Source organism: Gopherus evgoodei, chromosome 3, assembly GCF_007399415.2.
Source record: "Gopherus evgoodei ecotype Sinaloan lineage chromosome 3, rGopEvg1_v1.p, whole genome shotgun sequence".
Taxonomy (NCBI): Eukaryota; Metazoa; Chordata; order Testudines; family Testudinidae; genus Gopherus; species Gopherus evgoodei.
In genome coordinates this window covers 25,835,846-25,857,753 of record NC_044324.1, presented here as the reverse complement: position 1 = coordinate 25,857,753, position 21,908 = coordinate 25,835,846, and the positions used below count along the sequence as shown (strand labels likewise).

The window sequence follows — 21,908 nt, the reverse complement described above, 5'->3', positions numbered from 1 at the left end:
GCTCCCTCCTACGGGAGGCTCAGAGGGGAGACAGATATGCCATATGACATAGGGGAATACTCAAGAGGGCTGAACCCATCGGCTTTTTATCTGCTTTGTGATCTGACCCTGAATCCTTGTTTCCTAATCCAAGGACTCTGTGATGCTTGCCATAGTAGGAAGGGTACATTGGGGTTGTTTAGTGATTCAAGGACAAGGAAATCACCCTGTCTAGATTCATAAGGTAAAACAAGAGGACAGTAACAAGGTTTGCTTTCTATTGACCAGTGTAAAGTAAGTAAAGCCTTATTCATAGTTGAATGAGGAACACAGGAATTGCCACACTGGATCAGACTAGGGATTTATTTAGTCCAGTGACCTGTCTTCAACAAGGGCCTGCAGCAGCTGTTTCAAAGGAAGGTGTAAGAAGCCCCACAGTAGGCAGATATGGGGCAGTCTGTGTCTCACTTCAGGTTTCTTCCTGATCTCCATTAGACACTGGCATAAACCCTGAAGCATGAGGTTTTATATCCTTTCCAAAAAACAACTATTTCAACTCCAATCCCTCTTCTCCCTAATGCAACACCTGATACAGGCCTTTCTTTTATTCCAGGAAAGGTTTTAAAAAGACAATAAATAAATAAATAAATAAAACAAAATGGCACTTTATCTGAGTTACTTATACGATGCCCCACTACTATAGTGTCTGAAACCTCTATCTAACATGGGCTTCTTTTCTTCACAGTTACCACCCAGCTCCTTTCCCAGCTGGGCGTCATCTTTAATTAGGTCTGGTCCATCCTCCAGGTGTAGACAAATGGGTGAATTGGCCTTTTAGGTCCACATTAATCCTTTCAGAACCAAGATAGGGTATAAACCCCATCACAGCCTCCCCTCAAGGAAAATATGTGCACAAAAAAGTACCTTTTTAAACAATCATTTTGCATATGTTATGTTAAATACCTGAGTTTGGAAAGGACCTTGACCCATCCTCCCATTTTGCAATCAAGACATTTGTGGGCTTAGCTGATGCCATTTAGCTTTTCAGCTTTGTGATGCACGAGAGAGTTCAGCCACTTAAATGTCTCTGAAACATTATTGCAGCTGTGAAATTACAATTATACAATACAAATACAATTATTTGCACCTACAGTTGCACGGATGCAAAGTTAGAGGTGGCTTTTAATTAGAGTTCACCTCTTTTGCCAGCTGACTTACTTTGAACTTTATTTGTCTTAGCCCTGCCCTGGCCTGGGATATAACTGGAATGGGACTATTTGCTCAAGGGTGAAGAAAACAGCTTTCATGCAAGATTTTTTTTTCCAAAGAAGTAGCCTTAGTTTCTGTTTTCCTTATTTTTCTCAGAGGAAAGTCTGAAGCACCCCAAAGAAATGAATTAACTACTTACCAACAGGAGTCTTTGGCCAAATTCTGTCCTTGGTTACTCCCCTTACCACCCCACTTTAATGAATGCTCTAGGTCAGTGTTTCCCAAACTTGGGACGCTGCTTGTGTAGGGAAAGCCTTGGTGGGCCGGGCTGGTGTGTTTACCTGCCGCATTCACAAATCCAACTATTGTGACTCCCAGTGGCCACGGTTCACTGCTCCAGGCCAATGGGAGCTGCTGGAAGCGGTACAGGCCGAGGGATGTACTGGCCGCCACTTCCCGCAGCCCCCATTGGCCAGGAGCAGCAAATCACAGCCAGTGGGAGCTGCAGTCGGCCAAACCTGCAGGCGGGGCAGGTAAACAAACTGGTCTGGCCCGCCAGGGGCTTTTCCTACACAAGTGGCATCCCAAGTTTGGGAAACACTGATCTAGGTGTAGACTCATTGCAGAATTTGGCTGATGGTCTTGAAGGGCATGTTTCTACTTAGAGGAGAAGAGAGATGAGGTTTACCTGATGCTAAACCTAAGATGAATCAGCTGTCTTTTCCCACTGACAGAGCTACTGCTTTAATCATTGTTGAATGCTCTTTTCCTTACTGCTTCCATGAATCAATTCACTTCTTGTGCCAGGTTGATTTTGAACTCTGGAGCCACATGGCTAAGATCATTGGGTTCAATGTCACTGGCATCTAGGATACCAGTAACACTCACTATGACAAAGCCGGACCACAGAGGTGTTTTAGTATAGAGTCTTCAATAGAAGTCTAATGTTCCTTTAGCCAGTCTTTATTTCTCAAGGAAGAAGTAATAAGAAAGCCTTCTGAAGACCCTAGGGATTAAGAAACATCTTGTTTGGTTTTTTTTAATTTCCTGAGTGCAGTAATCTTGAAGGGTGAAGCAGCTAAGATGGCAATATGCTAGCTGGGCTATACAAGAGACACAAGATGGGCTGTGCTTAGTAAAGGCCACTAGTGGTCTTTCCAGAACCTATCTCATCTTGTGTGGCCCAAGAACAGGGGTCCTTGAAGATACTGTGCTGATGGCTTCCTGGTGTAGAAGGAAGTTAAGATAGTGATTATTAACACTGCTTATCTGTTGCAGGGGCTAGAGGCATGACAGATTCTGTGATTTTCTCCTTCATAAATAGTCAAAGACAACCATGTTCTACTCCGCTTTATGGAGGGCTTCAGAGGCCTTAGACCAGATTGACTTTGGGGTAAATGGGGTCAGAATTTTGCCCAGGAGTCCCTGTCTAGAGTATTTTGCATTCCAAGGGCTGAATCCTGCAAAGTCTCACCAGCATGAGGATTATTAAAGCCAGTAAGGCCTTTGTTTAGCATAGTACCAAGATAGCAGCCTTAATGAGGCTAAACCCTTGTGCTCAATAGAACTGACTAGAGTGACAACTAGGAAAAGACAAGCATGTGTGGATGAATAATGCTGCTTGTTGTTTTGGATGAGCATTTCATAAAATCAATGGCAGTACGCAGGATTTAATAGGCTAAGCTTCAGAAACAAATATTTATGCTCCAAACCCTCATGTTTTATTTTTTTAATTATTATTATTAAGAACTGGAAAGCTGCCAAGACCATCCAGCTCTCTATTTTCCCACAGCTTTTTCTGAAGTCACAGATTATGCTTGGCATGGAAATCACTGTGGTATTAGTTGCATAAGAATATACTGTAGGTGCTCAGTAATGTCTTTCTCTTTTCTTTCCAGGGTAAACAAAAGCTCTGGCCTTATTGAATGTACTGTGCATTTTGGTGTATGCTGCAACAAGAAAGTGACTATAATTTGCTGTTCCAGAAAACAGGCAGTTACTTGCAGTGGCAATTGCAGTTACGGTTGAACGTATCGTACTTACTGTACCCCCAAGACCCGAAAGCAAGAAATGTTGTATGTTATGGGGCTTGCTTGTAAAACACATAAGCCATATATGGTACTTTTCACAGGATACATCCCAAATCATTTAAAGGCAAAGATTAATGAAAAGGCAAAGATTTCTGCCATTTAAAAACAGGATTTTTTTTAATGCTTTCATAACTTAAAACTTCTAAAGAGATTTTTCTCAAACTTTCCAGGTTGATTCACTTATGAGCTGACACCAAGCTTAGGAAGTTTTAGCCTCAAAGAAGAATATCTCAAAAGTTATGACCATGTGAATATTAGAACTTATAGGGAAGACAATTTTGCCACTTCAATCATAGATCCTTGGACTTCAAGACCAACAGAGGCCAATTTTCTGTATAACACGGGTCATTGACTTTTATCCAGTAATTCCTGCATCAAGCTTGATAACTTGTGCTTGAAGGATAGTGTATCTTGTTCTATAGTAATTATTTGCACACATGCACTGGTCTACAAAAGTAACAAGATTTCTGATACAATAGCTATCCTTTCTAGCATGGTAAAGGATTTACTCTATGGCTACATTTCTAGCCAGAGGTGTAATGTCCAGCTCAAGGTGATTTACTCGTGCTAGCTCTGATTGAGTAAGTAGCAAATGTAAGCATGGCAATGTGAGCAGCAGGAAGGGCTAGCTGCCCCAAGTGGGTACCCGTCATTCTTGGGGGTCACCCAACATACTTGAGGTGACTAGTCCCTCCTGCTGCTCACCCCAGCACAGGTACAGCTTGCATCTCTGTGGCTACACTCTGTTTTTAGCACAGTAGCTCCATCAGAGCTAGTGCGGGTGTGTCTCCTCAGGCTGGAAATTCTGTCTCCAGCTCAAAGTATAGACGTGCCCTCTGTCTCTAACCACAGATACCTCTTCATGGTCTTTGTTCAAATTTCAAGACTATTGATCATTCTTTCCTTCTCTGGTGTTCCAAGCAAGACTTGGGCATCTCATGGGACCATGGGAATTGGCATAGTGAATGAGACCAGTGGCCAGTCTAGTCCAGTACCATGTCTCTGTTGGTAGCCAATATTAGATGATTCAGAGGAAGGTGCAAGTAACCCCATAGTGGAACATTATGGCGTAATCTATCCATAAAGGCACAGGGGTGTAATATCTTCCTAACTCCTGTCAGTTAGTGGTTGGTGAATGTCCTAAAGCATGAGACTTTATTTCCCTTATTACAAATAGTTAGACTATCTAGTGTGATTGTGGATGTAGTCACTGTCCTGGGTACTTTCCTTTCCTGATTTGAAGTTACTTCTCTGACATTCGTTTCACATCTGACCATCATCTGCTACACTACAGAGTGCCACAGGGTTCTGCCTCTTCTCTTTCCATCCTGTTCCACTCAGATGACTTATTGCTAGTTTGAACGTTGCACACAACCATCCATTTCAGGTGACTAAAGATGAGATCCCATATAGCCTCTCTCACTGAATGGATCATGAACCCCTCTCTCACACTAGTGAACAGTTATTTGCATGATAGCCCCATGAAAGCTAATTTTCAATGGAAAATTCCCATTGCAAAAAAGCATCTTTAAATGCAGAACTTTTCAGTGTGACACTTGGCCCCAAATTAAATGGGACATGCCACTTGATGGAAAATTCTTTGTACAGCTTGGGTGTTTCCCAGGAAAACATGTGACATACAATATCTTGCTTCTGAAAGTATTCTGAAGGAACAGTGAGTATTGTGCATTCAAGAGTAGCTGAACTGAAGGCAGTGGGATTACTCATAAGAGTAACTGTTCCTCAGTAGAAGTAAAGGGGTTAAGAATCTGGCCCTGTGCAGAGGTCTCAAGTTGGCAAGGTTGTAGTGAGTGAGTTTTTCTGAGTACTAATATGGTGCCCCAGAAATATGGGCAATCTATTAACATACCTGTTAATATACCCACTAATAATAAATGGGGAACTGAATGAAACAAGGACTGGGAGCAGGAGCTCATGGGCTCTGTTGCAACACTACACACTGGCTCAACCACCTCTCTGTTCCTTCTGCAGGGAAGGAGCTCTGCCTCATGCCACCCAGATCTTGTTACTGCCTTCCCCTTGCATCCCGGCTCCCACAGCCCATCAGATGGCAGCCTTTCCACCCCATCATCCTCCAGCTGTGCATGGGCTGGGGCGCACCTCTGCCAATGGGGGATAGTAACCAGAGCTGGCTGGCATAATCACACAGCCCCTTGTGGAGAGGCAGCCAGGCCAACTTTGAGTGGTGTTGCGAACAGGCAACTGGGCTTCTGTTCCCAGTCCCGGACTCCCCTTCACATGGCAGGGTCTGTTCCTGTGGATGGAAGCTGCTGCTGTGGGGTGACTGCAGTGCAGGCTCATTCTCCAACCCTCTCCTTTACCCTACCCCAGGCCCTTCCCTCCGCACTGGGCTGTAGCCATGCGTGAGACTTCATGAGCTGGGCGTGAATATGTGAGACAAGGTTCAAAGCTCACAGTTCAGGCGTGAGACTTGAGATGTCTGCCTTAGGTGAGCAGTCCCCTTGTGCCACACTTGCTGGGTTGATCACCATGTGTCTTTTTTATTACCCACACATGGAAATGGACACTACTAACAGGTGCCCAGATTTGCAAACTGAGCTCCCAGCATCTGCTGTAATTCCTGAGTTCTCACTCTGCATTGTGGTTAGGTATAGACTCATAGACTCATAGACTCACAGACTCTAGGACTGGAAGGGACCTCGAGAGGTCATCGAGTCCAGTCCCCTGCCCTCATGGCAGGACCAAATACTGTCTAGACCATCCCTAACAGACAATTATCTAACCTACTCTTAAATATCTCCAGAGATGGAGATTCCACAACCTCCCTAGGCAATTTATTCCAGTGTTTAACTACCCTGACAGTTAGGAACTTTTTCCTAATGTCCAACCTAAATCTCCCTTGCTGCAGTTTAAGCCCATTGCTTCTTGTTCTATCATTGGAGGCTAAGGTGAACAAGTTTTCTCCCTCCTCCTGATGACACCCTTTTAGATACCTGAAAACTGCTATCATGTCCCCTCTCAGTCTTCTCTTTTCCAAACTAAATAAACCCAATTCCTTCAGCCTTCCTTCATAGGTCATGTTCTCAAGACCTTTAATCATTCTTGTTGCTCTTCTCTGGACCCTCTCCAATTTCTCCACATCTTTCTTGAAATGCGGTGCCCAGAACTGGACACAATACTCCAGTTGAGGCCTAAACAGCGCAGAGTAAAGCGGAAGAATGACTTCTCGTGTCTTGTTTACAACACACCTGTTAATGCCTATGTTCCCTTTTTACTTAATGCCTGTACAGTGCCTGTCAGAATGGCCTTGAAATGGGTCTTTGGGCACCATTATAATGGGAATAAGTCATCAGAGCTTGGAAACATATGCTTTTTGCTTGACACTTTTGAAATGTATATATAATACGTTTTCCAGTTTGTTCATCAGGGTTAACTGGTGGATTAATCTGACAAAATGTGGTGAGAAATACCCCTTTGAGCCAAAGTAGAGCAACATGTGCATAAAAGCACACACTTTAATAACATTTTAACTTGACGCAATCAGCAACTATTTGCTGCTCCAGAAAATTGGCAGCTACTTGCAGTAGCATGCAGTTACATGAGGACACAATATATACATGGAGATTCTATATCACACTTGGAAGATGATAACGTATGTGTATGAGTACGTATATACATACACACATATGCGAATACAACACATGTGTACAGCACTGGAACAATGTGGGCACAGGATGTCCATGGACATCTGACTGTCTTAAAGTCTGCAGCCTGATTGACATGACTGTAAAAAGCACATAAAGGAGACAGCTCAAAGCTCACAAGATTACCGGAGAGCCCATAGCCATCATTTTAAGAGGCAACTCTCTCCCATTGATTTTTCCCATCATTCTTACCTTGACCCCGGTCCTGCACTGCTGTTGCATGAGTCAGCATTTTCAACTACATACCATGTTGAATCGATAGTCATGATAGAATAAAGGAAGTTAGAGATTAAAAAGATTCACTAGGTCACCCCATCCATGTCCCTTCCAGTACAGAAGTGTTCCCTGCAGTACATCATCGACTCATTTATCCAGTGGAATTTTAAATGGCAAATATTTCCACCACTTGCCTCAAGAGGCAATTCCACAGTTGCCATTGGGGGATCTTCCTGATCTGCAGCCTGAGACTGCAACAAGAAACTACAGGGATGGGCACATTGCAAATGGGAGAGAGAATCTACTTTTTCTTAATGTCATTCTATTATATACACATTAGAGCTGGGCCAGTACCCCAGAGCTGAACAGCCATGCATTTTAAGAAGATTCAGATCCAAAGTCATGTTTTGTGGCTCTCATTTTATAACCTTCATATACTTGGAGACCATCATCCTACTCCCTAGATTGTCAGTCCATCCTGACAATTGTTGTTGGACTCTGAATTCCCTCCAATTAATCTACATTTTTCTGTAACTGAAGCATCAAGAACTGAATACAACGAGCCTAATTCAGATCTTACCTACGCACCAGTGTAAATCTGAGGCAACTTGCTTTAACTCAGTGGAGTTACTCCAGGGCATTGGTTGCAATGACATTGGTGTCAGACTGCTAGTCTAAAAATGTCTTCACGGATCGCTACTACACTGGAAAATAACAGCATGTGGAAATGACAATGAAGACATTATAGCCTCAGTCCTGAACACCACACTGCCCTCTTTGTGCCACTCCTGGGATTTAAAAGGATGGAAAACTCACACAGCTCTTCAGCTGGGGATTCCCTAGCATGTGGGACTGTCTGGCTAATGCAGGACAGGTGGTAATGCTCTCTTATCCCCTCCTGGCCCAGGGGGCATGATGTGGATGTTTCAGGGGGAAATAGGGCATAGCCAGAGTGCTGGTGAGCTCTGGCAATTCCTGGTTGATGGAGGACCCTTTAGGGGGAAAATGACTGGCTGAGTGGTGTTCGTAAGATGCCTAGGCATTGAGCCCTATGTGACTGCATGTGCATTACCGTGTGATAATGCAGAGTTACGTTACATTTGGGAGCATATAACAATCTAACAGAGCTGGGATGGAGAGTGTCTCTTTATATCACAGGTTCTTTCTTTCCAAATATAATATGTACATAACACCCTAGAATACTAGACACTTTTCCACTGTGCCCTTTGGAAAGCAAAAGCCACAGCAAGCTGCAGACTTATGAATCATTGGCAATAGATGCTATGTATCTTGTTATGAAATTCAAGATGGTGAAAAAAGAGCCAAGAGAAAAACCAGGAATATGAACCGAGAAGAGGAAAACAGCCCAAGGACAGGACACACTATGGTTTTTGTTGCTAGCAGATAAAGCTGTTTATAACTTCAAATGCCAATTTTTAAAAGTAAAAGATGGAAGAAACATGAGAGTCAAAGATGTGAAGCACCATGTAAAATAGCAGTGTGGGGATAGTCAGAAAAGTGAATCTAAAAATGACATGATAGGCTTATACATTCGTTCCTTTAATGACTCCATGGCAAATGCTCAGTATACAAACCAACAACATAATCTCTGTTTTTCCTCTTAACATCCAGTCCTGCACATCTTGAAAGTTGAGCTGTGTTCTTTGTGCCTTTCACCTCCTCACTGGTAATAAAGCTTATGCAGTCAAAATTTGGCTGGCCATCTGCAAGACACAATAGAATCCAAGAGACTCAGATACCACAGTGATGACTATGGTATAAGAAACTAGATAGGTAGGTAGATACTGGAAGCTCTTCCATAGCGGTATTGATTTTGAGCTGCTATCAGGATGTAAACAAACCTGGTTTCTCAACTAAGGAAGCAGATATTCTAAACACATGTAGGACTTGATTGAAAGCTCATTGAGATCATTGAAAAGAGTCCCAATGACTTCAATGGGCTTTGGCTCAGGCCCCTGTGGAGACAGAAGGGCTACTGCAGGGGAAGTCTTGGCATAGTTTTTGGAAAGCTCACACACAGGCAGCCATGCATCACAGTTTTTAACTTTTCCCAAAAGCTGAAATTTACTCCATTTCCATCAGAGATATTTAATATTTGCATCTGTTTAAAGCAGTGTCACATAGTAAATAGCAACCCCCTGGGAGGTACAGCAGGGACTCCTTTGAGTCATGGGACTGATCTGTGTAGGCAGGTTGCGGGGAGGGACTTACAGTATGACAGAGATATTTTCCCAGAAAGTCCCACTTGATTTCCCACAAGGCTCTGGGACGTTCAGGAAAGTGGACTTACCATAGGCTGTGTGAGTCATTTCCTTTTGTCAGAGGTTTGAAACAGTTTCATACAAAAACACTTTTGTGTGAGGTCAAGTAATTATTTTTGAGGGGAGGAGTTTGCATTCATTTTCAGGATTATACGCCATTGTACTTTAGTCTCCAAAGCCTACCTTTTAAAATAAATGGGTGAGATGAAAAAGCTGAGGTCTTGACCATGTGTGGTCATTAATGATCTGTTACCATTTTCACAAGAGTAAAGATTTTTAAATTCCAGCTTCCTGGCCAAATTCCAACCCTGGGACTAGTCTACTTAAAATCTCCTGAAACTTCAGCTGGATAGGGTGTTCTTCACTTCCTCTCCTGAACAGTTATGTGACATTGCTGTGTGCTATTTGGAGCAGTGGCATTCTACATTAGAGGCTGCTGCATTCTTCTGTAGTGGAACTGCTGGAGCAGTACCTACTTATAAGCTATACATTTGTAAAAGTCTCCTGCTACTTGCTTTAATCATACAAGTAGTCCCATTTACTTCAGTGGGGCTGCTTGTGTGAATATAGTGAGCAGAATTTGGTCTTAAATTTGTAAACAGCATAGGGATATGAAAGGCCCTATACATTGTAAATGTAAACTGATGTGACTATTATGAATAATAATAAATGCACCAGATGGCTAAATGCATTATCGGGGCATCGTATTCTAACATACTCATTCTTTTTTTCCGGATCTCAGCATTGTGATTTTATTGTGCCCAAATCCATTCTTTTAACAGATTCAGTTGATCAACAAGTTAGTGGATTTTATTTTTGCAGCATGTAAAGTCCACACAGCTCACATATATACAAGAGACAGGCAAAAGAATCATTTTCTCTGAACTGTTCTAAGTCACAGATGGTCCTTTTTTGGTAAATGTGGATTCTGCTGTTTGTTTTCATGGTTCTAACCTCATCCTCTCTCAGGAATCTACCCTCCTCTAAAAAATGGGAGTAATTTATGATGGGCATTTATCCATAGTAAGTTGTTTGTTATCTAAATAACATGTTGAGCTTCAGCAATTGCTGACCCCAGCCTGCCCAGATAGACTCTGGATGTATTTTTCCTCTCTGAAGTGACAGTTTATTCAGCTTGCACAATCCTTAAAGCACTAGCTGCAGGAGGGCAGTATTCCAGGAATGTGGGGGTAGCATTCTTTAGGGTAGCACAGAAGGACAGATCTAACAGTAAGGATGAAATTAATGAACAGAAAGAGTGGCTAGGGCACCAGCTTGGGATTCAGGAGACCTAGGTGCAATTCCCTGCACTACCACAGACTTCCTTTGTGACTCTGGGCAAATGATCTAGTTTCTATGTGCCTCAGTTTACCACCTGTACAACTGGGGGTGTCATGAGGGTACATGCATTAAAAGTTGTGTTGTGCTGAGATATTATGGCAATGGGACCATATACATACCTAACATATATTGAAAATTTCAGTTGAATGTCAGGATAAACTTTCTGAGAGGGAGATGTATTCGGCTGTAAAATTGTCTCTCAAGGGAAGTGGTCAAATCCCCAGCACCTGAGTGTTTGAAACTAGACCCGTGAAAATGTGCTGTAGGGAATGCTGATTAGCGGGGAGGTGGGTTGATGGATGGTTTTTCCATCTCTTACTTCTGTGATTCTAAATGCATCCTCGTTAGCTCCTGTTTTTTGCCCCATGAGAGAGATTCTAGACTCGAGTAACCCCAGGTAGAAAACAGCATGTTAGATAGTGATGCCAACATGCTATGGGCAGTTAAGGAGCATGATTCTGGCTGTGTGCATATTCTGTGTTGCACACTCTGCTTTTAAATTTGTTCCTTTCTGGGTATGTCTACACTGGAATAAAAGCCCCACAGCACAGCCATGGCTGGCTTGGGTCAGCTGACTCAAGCCCGGGGGCCTTGGGCTGTAGGGCTCAAATTATCTGAGATTTCTGTGTGTACACTTCATAATTTTGGAGAATGCTTAGATACCACAGTATCTCAGGTACTGGAGATTTGACCACTTCCCTTGAGAGACAATTTTACAGCCGAATACATCTCCCTCTCAGAAAGTTTATCCTGACATTCAACTGAAATTTTCAATATATGTTAGGTATGTATATGGTCCCATTGCCATAATATCTCAGCACAACACAACTTTTAATGCATGTACCCTGCTCCAGGTGGGAGATTAAATAGACCTAGAGGTGAAAGTTTCTGTATCCCTTTACCAGACCCGTAATCTGTACAAACCCCCTGGAGTTACTCAGTTTGTAATGTTCATTTTATGTGTAGAACCCAGGGCACCAAGGTGTGTTAGCATTTCAGCTGAAGACTATCTGGAGAGCATTTCCTTTCCCAATCTTCCCTATACATGCCACTTGCTTTGCTCAGTTTTTGATTGGATTGCTTTAGCTATTGGTTGACTGAACTGTACAGACTGTGTGTGCCATGCTTTGTCAGGATGCCTTTGCTTAATGCTGAGATAAGTATAACATCCAAGTAACATTTTTTTTTAATGAGAAGTGTAATGTAAATTCCTTTTCTTGACAGCTGGCTAGAGCTGGACACCACATATTATGTCAAATTAGTTCCTCTTCCTCTTGTGATAACTTGAGTGGTGTATTTCAAAGGAACCAGATGTTTTAATCTTTCTTGGCTAGCTGGTTGCCAGACGTCTGGGACACAGAAGCTAACTGGAAATTGCATGGATGCTGACCTTTTGAGGGGCTTTTGCTTTTTGACTTTCTTTCTAACTCTGCCCTGCATGTTATCATAGCATCATGGAAACGAGATTAGGTCACCTAGACCGCCCTGTCAATGCAGTACACTTCCGTTCTGCGTATTCCCAAGAGCATTAGCCCCTCTAGGTAGAAAAGATTGTCTGGTGAGTAGGGTTTTAGCCTGGGACCTGGGAGATCTGGCTTCAAGTTCCAGCTTTACTACTGGATTCCTGTGAGACCTTGAGTAACTTAGTCTCTCTCTTCTACTGATTTCAGTGGAAGTTAGGAGCCTAAATACCTTTGGGGATTTTGGCCTTAGTTCTCCATCTGTCACATGGGAACTATAGCACTTCCCTACCTCAAAGGAGTGTCATGAGGATCAACACATGAGACTGTGAGATGCCCAGATACGATGATGATGGGCGCCATCTACCCAGGTAGGCAGTCAATTTTAAATGATGGGGCTTTCCCCACTTCTCATGGGAGGCTATTGATCAATTACGGACGGCTTTCGTGAGGTTCTTCTCCTGCTCAGGATAAGGCTTATCACGCTTACTTCTCACAGATAGGGCTTCCTAGGGGATAAGGTTGCTGGGGGTGGCCTGGATGCCAGAGCATTAACTGGGGATATGCTGGCTCTACTGTTCCTGCTTGTGCTTAGGAAAAGGGGGTCAGTGGTTTCCCCCATTTTATTCAGAATGTTTACATGGAAATAGGGATCCAGCCTGCCCCATTCTATTTTCCATCCCAGAGATGACTGCACTTCAGTGGTGCGGGAAAAGATTCTTTCTCACAGGCTATGAAGACCTGGTCCAAAAACAGAAAACAAATATAGGAAAAATTTCTGTGAAATTTTACCCTCTTCTCCTTCATTTTTTTTAAATTGAACTTTGCTTACAGTCTGTAATGATCCATGGTGCAATCTGGGACCCTTTGGGAGGAAAGACACTCTATAGCAGGGATGGCCACATTTACTGACCCTCAGAGCAGCATTTGACAATCTTCAGAAGTTTGAGATCCAGGGTGTGTTTGCCAGAGCTCTGGGTTTTAGCCCCACTCCTGCTGAAGCCCTGAACCCCAGCAGGTGCACCCTGCAGGACTGAAGCCCTGAAACCCTTCTCCCTGCTGGGCAGAAGTCACAGGCAATGCATGAGGGAACATGTGGGGTCATGTCGCTCCCCCGCCCCCAATTTTTGCCTGGGTTTGCTGGCACTGCTCAGTCACATGATGCCATGGAGCCTCCTCCTTGCAGGGCAGCTGCTGGAGCCAGCAAGCTGGGAGCTGCGGCTATAGGGCGAGGCAGCGGCAAACAGCTGGGAGCTGCAGGGAGAGCTCTGCTTTTGCTGCTGCCTCTCCCCATGGAGCTAAAGCAGAGGCCCCTCCCTACTGCTCTCAGCTGTTTGCTGCTGCCTCTCCATGTGGAGCTAACACCTAGGAGCTGCAGGGAGGAGCCATTGAGGATAAAGGGGGGGCATGTCTGAGGGGGGCGTGACTCAAGCTGTTGGGGGGCTGAACTTTCAAATTGTGCCCCCCCACTCTCAGCAGGCACCAGTCGTCTCTGGCAGAAGCCTCTATCCCCTCCCCCCCATCACCACCACCATGGGGCAGAAACTCCTCGCTCCCCCCCTCCAGTCTCATAGGTGGAGGGGGGGATGTTGGAGGGCTCCGTGAGCCACACTTTAGCTGTAAAAGAGCTGCATGTGGCTCCTGATCCAAGGTTTGACCACCGCTGCTATCTGAAGACAGGCTACGATTTTCAGAAATAAGTAGTGATTTTGGATGTCTCTATTTTTGGGTGCCCAACTTAGATCTGTTAAGGCAGGTTTCTTAAACTTCATTGCACCGTGACCTCCTTCTGACAACAAGAATTACTATAAGACCCTGGGAAGGGGGACTGAAGCCTGAGTTGCTCTGCCCCAGGCACGGGGGCCAAAGCCTACACCTGAGCCCTCCTCCCCGGGGGGTGGGGGGGGACAAAGCTGATGCTTGAGGGCTTCAGCCCTGGATGGGTGGGGGCTGTAACCTGAGCCCTGCTGCCCAGGGCTGAAGCCCTCAGGTTTCTGCTGCAGCCTTGGGTGGTGAAGCTTGGACTTTTGGCTTTAGCCCCAGGCCCCAACAAGTCTAATATCAGCCCTGGCGACCCCACTTTGGGGTTCTGACCCACAGTTTAAGGACCACTGTGTTAAGGCATCTGATATTCAGAGGGTGCTGAGCCCCTGTCCTCTGAAAATCAGGCCCATTTATGGCACCTCAAACTTGACACTCCAAATTGTTAGTTATTTTTGACACGCTTGGCTGCAAGACACTATTTTCAATCCACTCTACATGCTTCCTGAACTTTCTGCCTGTTCTGGTCTTTGGCATTCACCTGGCTTCTGTTCAGTTACCCTCTGGAGAATATGTTCTTCTTCGAGTGATTGCTCATATCCATTCCAGTTAGGTGTACGCGCCGCGCGTGCACATTCGTCGGAAAACTTTTACCCTAGCAACTCAGTGGGCCGGCAGGTCGCCCCCTAGAGTGGCGCCACCATGGCGCTCCATATATACTCCTGCCGGCCCACCCGCTCCTCAGTTCCTTCTTACCGCCCGTGTCGGTCGTTGGAACAGTGGAGCGCGGCTTAGCTGACCTCCACTTCCCTAGCTACTCGTTTTCTCGTATATAATTATGCAGTTATAACACTTTTATATATATATTTGTATGGTTATACGTGTTTTCCTTGCTAACATGGTTAGTTTAGTTAGCGGGGTTCAGGAAGTAGCCCCTTCCATGAGCCCAGTGCCGGAGCCATGCATGGCTCACCGGGTTTTCAAAAGGGGCCCGGCTTGCCAGAAGCCGCGGCCGAAGAGAGATCTACATGACTCCTGTTTGAAGAATCACACTTGACAGATAAGTGCCCCATTTGCAAGGCTTTTAAGCCGAGAACAAAAAGGTGCGGGACTTTCACTTACCCCTCCACCTTGGGCGCGGAGCGATGTTCAAGCGGCGGGCAGAAGCGCCTCCTCGGCACCGGACCCCGCCGGTACCACCAAGGCCTTCCGGCACCGACCGTCGCCGGGACCGATGTCGACTCGGCACCGTTCCCTTCTTCCGAGGTCGAGAGAGTCTACGATTCCTGCTGGTGCCTGGCGGCTCCCCGGCACGCGCCGTGGTTGAGCCCCCTGCTCCCGCTACTTCCGTGCCACCTGCATCGCAGCCAGAGAGCTCGCCTCAGTTGCGTTATCCGGCCTGCAGAGGCACCGATGACTTCGGCTCCGTCGATTCCAGTCCCCCAGGACCAGGGAATCCGGTGCCTGGCAGCTCCCCGGCTCGCGCCGTGGTAGAACTTACTGCTCCTGCTGCTTCTGTGCCAGCTGCACCACAGCTAGACGGCTCGTCTAAGATGGCTCGCCCGGCACCGACGACGTCGGCACCGTCGATCCCGGTCCCACGAGGGCCGTAGAATCCGGTGCCTGACGGCTCCCCGGCACGCGCCGTGGTTGAGCGTATTGCTCCTGCTGCTTCCGTGCCAGCGGCACCGCAGCCAGAGAGCTCGTCTAGTCGGATCGCCCGGCGCTGACACCTACTACGGCACCGATGACGTCGTCACCGTCGATCCCGGTCCCATAAGGGCCGTAGAATCCGGTGCCTGACGGCTCCCCGGCACGCGCCGTGGTTGAGCGTATTGCTCCTGCTGCTTCCGTGCCAGCGGCACCGCAGCCAGAGAGCTCGTCTAGTCGGATCGCCCGGCGCTGACGCCTGCTACGGCACCGATGACGTCGTCACCGTCGATCCCGGTCCCACAAGGGCCGTGGAATCCGGTGCCTGACGGCTCCCCGGCACGCGCCGTGGTTGAGCGTATTGCTCCTGCTGCTTCCGTGCCAGCGGCACCGCAGCCAGAGGGCTCGTCTACGTCGGATCGCCCGGCACCGACACCTGCTGCGGCACCGATGGCGTCGGCACCGTCGATCCCGGTCCCACACGGGCCGTAGAATCCGGTGCCTGACGGCTCCCCGGCACGCGCCGTGGTTGAGCGTATTGCTCCGGCTGCTTCCGTGCCAACGGCACCGCAGCCAGAGGGCTCGTCTACGTCGGATCGCCCGGCACCGACACCTGCTGCGGCACCGATGGCGTCGGCACCGTCGATCCCGGTCCCACACGGGCCGTAGAATCCGGTGCCTGACGGCTCCCCGGCACGCGCCGTGGTTGAGCGTATTGCTCCGGCTGCTTCCGTGCCAACGGCACCGCAGCCAGAGAGCTCGTCTACGTCGGATCGCCCGGCACCGACACCTGCTGCGGCACCGATGACGTCGGCACCGTCGATCCCGGTCCCGCAAGGGCCGTAGTATCCGGTGCCTGACGGCTCCCCGGCACGCGCCGTGGTCGAGCTAATTCTCCGGCTGCTTCCGTGCCCACGGCACCGCGGCCAGAGGGCTAGTCTAAGTCGGATCGCCCGGCACCGACACCTGCTGCGGCACCGATGACGTCGGCACCGTCGATCCCGGTCCCGCAAGGGCCGTAGAATCCGGTGCCCGACGGCTCCCCGGCACGCGCCGTGGTTGAGCGTATTACTCCCGCTGCTTCAGTGCTGACGGCACCCCAGCCAGACGGCTTATCTAACTCGGTTCTCCCGGCACCGGCACCTACCGAAGCTCTGATGACCTCGGTACCATGGATCCCGGCCCCACGAGGGCCGTCGAATCCGGTGCCTGACAGCTCCCCAGTACGCACTGTGGTTGAGCCTGCTGTTCCCTGCGCGCCGGAGATGTTACCAACGGCGAGGGCTCTAAGTGCCATGACGGAGTCAGTGCTGCCTGACCCGGGCACCGCCGGTACGGGTAATACAGTCTCTTCAAGGGACTGTCCCCTGTCAGTACAGCAGAGCGGCACCGTCTATGATCACGGTCCCGCAGACGCTCCAAGTCCTGTCGGCACGCCGGACACCACTGGCAGTCCCGGTACTGTTTTCCTCGGTACTGGTCACACTCGCTGCACCGGTCGGTATCCCGTTCGCCGACCCGCTATCGGCACCGTTCCGACATCTGGCACCGGGGCAGGTACCTTGACTCCTGTAGCTCTTCTCCGAGCCTCGAGATCTCGGTCGACCTCCCGACACCGTTCTGGTTGCGGGTCTGGATCTCGTTCCAGGTACCGATACGCCTCCCGATGCCGGTCCCCGGTGCCGAGTTGGGCAAGGTCCGAGTGAGTCAGGGACTCGGCCCGTGCCCTCTTTTAGTACCTCCATGGCCGTCCGGACACGCATCCGTGTCACCCCATATGCGCGGATTTTATGCTCAGGACCACGATCCTGGTATCATGGCCAGCGGGCGCCAGCCCCGAAGCGGAAAGAGCCTTGGCGAGTGCAAGGTGTACTCTGCAGGGGCCCTGCACCTCTGGGTAGCAAAGCAACAAGCCTTGCTTAGCTGCGATAATTATAGCACCTGGGTGGAGGAGTTTCTCCCTCGAACCTCCCACCTAGAGTTCGCTGCCGTCTTGGAGGACGGGGGAAAGAATTTACCCTTTGTTGGTAAAGGCATCTTCGCGGCAGAGACAGCCCCAGACTGCGAAGCCTGCTGGACAATAGGGTCCTAATGCGTCTCAGCATGTATACGCCTGCGACCAAACGCAGGCCTTTATGGCCCCAGCCGCCATACTCTGTGCCTAGCCAGAGGCAGAACTCTGGAAAACGGCAAGGCCAAGGTGGTCGCAGACAAACGTCAGGCCCCCTAAAAAGCCAAAGTCAAGGTCCCTCGCAATTACCACTGGGACCAAAGACGGACCTTCCAAGGTTCGCCGGAGGGCGGTGTACCAGTCGCAGGACGGGATCCTGATCCCGCTTTCTCCTGGCATGGCCCCAGTTACTTTTAGATCGCTGGGTCCTGCGCACGATGGAGCATAGGTACCACCTTAAAATTGCTCCAGCCCTGTCCCCCTTCAGCGGACGAAAGGGGCTAGGGATTTTACTCCCGTTATGCCCTAGTCCCCCACTCGACCACAGGTCAGACCTCCCTGGTCCTGCATGGACTCAACCGGTTTGGGATAAGGTTGAAGTTCTGCATGGTATCCCTGGGAACCATTATTCCATCCTTGCCTCAGGGGGGCTACTATGCCGCCCTGGATAGGAAGGACGCGTACTTTTGCAATGCCATCTTCCCTCCGCATGGGAGATGCCTCCGCTTTATAGCCAGCGGTGAATACTCCCGGTTTACGGCCATAGTCGCCGCCTACCGTAGCTATGTCGGATATGCGTTTTTCCGTATTGGGACGATTCGCTTATCCGAGGAGACTCTGACACACAAACCACTCAGCCCGTGGGCATCGTCACGGTCTTATTCACAGATCAAGGCCTGATGATTACTAATAGAGCAATCCGCTCTGGTTCCCACGCAGAGGTTGGGCTTCCTAGGGGCTATCTTGGTCTCCTACCTAGCCGGAGCCTGCTTATCGCAACTGCGGTTTTAGGCGATGGCATCAATCATCTGAGGTCTGAAGGCTTTCCCAACGACCTCAGCTCGTTCTTGTCTCAGTCTCCTGGGTCCATGGTTGCCCGCAAGTTTGTAACCAAACGCGCCAAGCTCCGCCTCCGTCCTCTCCAAGTCCGGCCCACCTCGGCGTACCGCTTGGACAGGGAGCCAATGGTCATGGTAGTCACCGTTCCCTCGAACGCCTTAGGCTCCCTAGAGTGGTGGCTAACTCCCTCCTTGGTGTGGACAGGATGCGGTTTCATCCGCCCCAGCCCTCACTGCCCCTGACGGCGGACGCATCATCTCTCTGCTCGAGTGCTCATGGTCACCTCCGAGCTTAAGGCCTTCGGTCTTCTAGGGAGCTGGCATTCCTCATTAATGCCCCAAAAATGAGAGTAGTCCGCCTGGCATGCCAGGGGTTCCATCGGCAGCTGCGAGGCCGTTGTATCTCGGTGTTTACAGCCAACACAATGGCCAGGTGCTTCATAAGCATTCAGGGGGGACATAGTCCTCCCCCCTTTTTTGTCAGGAGGCCATCCATTTCCGGGTCTTTTGCATGGCCCACTCGATGGAGCTGGCGACGTCCTTTCTCCCAGGCGTTCGGAACGTCTTATCTCTTTGACTCAGCAGGTCTTTCCTGTCTTACGAGTCATCACTCTGCCCCATGTGAGGCGTCCCGCTTTCCGGAAGTGGAAATGGTTCCTCACACAGACCTGTTCGCTCACCGCGAGTGCAGGAAATGCCAGGTGTTCTGCTCCTTCCAAGGTCTCTCCTCGGAATCGATCTTGGTCGCATTCCTGATGCCGTGGAACGGCCAACTGCATTATGCCTTCCCGCTGTTCCCACTGGTTCGTTACGTCCTGCTCAAATTCCGCAGGGGCGGAGCGTGCATCATCATCATGATCACTCCAGAGTGGTCCAGGCAGCACTGACATACCACGTTGCTCGGCCTGTCAGCCCAGACCTCATCACTCAGGGCAATGACAGGCTTCGTCACTTGGACCTGCAGCCTCTTCGCCTCACGTACCTGAGTCGGGGTGACAGGCAGCCTTCCGCCTGGTCAACGTACCGAGCCAGGTGGAAGCGTTTCCTTTACAGCTGCAGTACGCTCGATCTTGCTCCTGCTGAGGTCTCGATCCCCTCTATTTGGCCTGCCTCTGGCCTTCAGCGGCAGGATCTGGCGGTATCATCGCTGAGGATACTCTCAGCAGCCATCCCTACCTTCCAGCAGGCTAAGATGGACGTTCAGTGTCCCACTATGGGTTCGAGGTCCCTCAAGGGCTTGGAGCGCTTGCACCCTCGGGTGCGCCGCCCAGCCCCGCCCTGGGGCCTCAACCTAGTCTTGGCCAGACGGGTCTCTGAGATCAGAGCTCTTACGAAGGTTCCACAAAGACAAGGTGCAGTTATGACCGCACCCGGCTTTCCTCCCTAAGGTGTTTTGGCCTTTCATGTTACCCACAGCTCAACGCAATGGGCATAACCGTTGCACTCCTTGGACATCTGTGGAGTGCTCGCATTATATTGTGCTGACAGAACCATTTCCTAAGGTGCCCCAGCTCTGCCCCGGTAGCGGGCCAAAGGGAGGGCTTGCTTGTTTTCCTCTCAGAGGATCTCATCTTGGGTGATGGCGGACATCCCCACTTGTTATGATTTGGCTCATATTTCCCCAAGCCACATCACCGTGCATTCTACCAGGGCTCAGGCTTCATCTGCCGCCTTGCTGGCTCGTGTTTCTACCCACGAGACCTGTCGCGAAGCTACATTGGTCCTCGGTCCTTACCTTTGCTTCGCAGTATGCCCTGGTTCAAGAGAGGCTGTAGCCTCTGGCTCGGCAGTTTTATTCTGCCACATTTCACTCCGACCCCACCGCCTTTGTAAGGCTTGGGATTCACCTAACTGGAATGGATATGAGCAATCACTCGAAGAAGAAAAGACGGTTACTCACCTTTGTAACTGTTGTTCTTCGAGATGTGTTGCTCATATCCATTCCACACCCGCCCTCCTTCCCCACTGTCGGAGTAGCCGGCAAGAAGGAACTGAGGAGCGGGTGGGCCGGCAGGAGTATATATGGAGCGCCATGGTGGCGCCACTCTAGGGGGCGACCTGCCGGCCCACTGAGTTGCTAGGGTAAAAGTTTTCCGACGAATGTGCACGCGCGGCGCGTACACCTAACTGGAATGGATATGAGCAACACATCTCGAAGAACAACAGTTACAAAGGTGAGTAACCGTCTTTTTCCTCTCCTGCCCATGCTGAAAAGGAGTCTTGCCACTCCAGTTCTCTCCAGAAACTGCTGTGCCAGCTTGTTGATATTCACAAGTTAGGGCTTTGGGTGTTTTAAGATGTCTGTTTCCTGACCTGATGAGATTCTACTAATAATGCTAGAAGTGTAAGTGCTGATGCCTTGGCTGCCAAACATGAAAGGGTTGCCAGTAAATGCAGTTACAGTTCTCAGCCTCAGCAAAGACAGCAAGTCTAATACAGTATAAAGCAAGGTGACTGGATTACTTCCTGGTCCTTAGCTTTGGTAGCTGCGCAGGCTCAATAATGATAAGGGTAATCAGATCTCATGCTTCAAGGTGTCAGCTAATTACTTAGAGATCAGGAAGGACTTTCCCTCCATGTGCAGTGTTGCACACTTGGCCAGGTCCTTTTTCACACTTGTCTTTGAGGTGTTTTTAGCTATATAAAATAGTTATGCCTTAATTTTCAGTGTCCTGCAGCTTTAAATCTCTAAGGACTCTACTGTCTGCAGAAATGAAACCACCGTTTTGTGTTGATTTAAGTGTAGGGTTTCACGGAAGGAACACACGTATTATGCTTTCTCATGGAGACTTTACTTTTGTTTTCTTAACGCTAACATGTATGGAAGACACTTATGTTCTGTAAAAGCAGCAAAGAATCCTGTGGCACCTTATAGACTAACAGACGTTTTGGAACATGAGCTTTCGTGGGTGAACACCCACTTCCTCAGATGTTCTGTAGTTACATCAAGTATTGGCCTGCTGGAGACACCACCAAACTAAATGAACTGATGTTCTGACTCTGTGTGGCAAATGCTAATTTACTGTGTGACCAGGTCCTCAGCTAGTGTAAATCTGGATAGTTCCACTGACTCTGCTGATTTACAGCTGAGGGGAGCAAAATACCCTGCTCTTACTAAGACTTTCGTGGTCCAAAGCAATAAATGTAGTGTTATGCACTGTTACGCTGGTTTGTAATTGTACAAAGGAATGGTTCAATTTTGCCTTAATTTCTCTTCAGTAGCAT

General features: G+C 48.5%; 1 protein-coding gene across 1 annotated transcript in view; it reads left to right on the top strand.

The window, feature by feature from the left end:
- LOC115648135 (protein eva-1 homolog C-like) overlaps positions 1-21,908 on the top strand; it is a 315,587-nt gene that overhangs the window by 274,790 nt on the left and 18,889 nt on the right. The window lies entirely within an intron of this gene.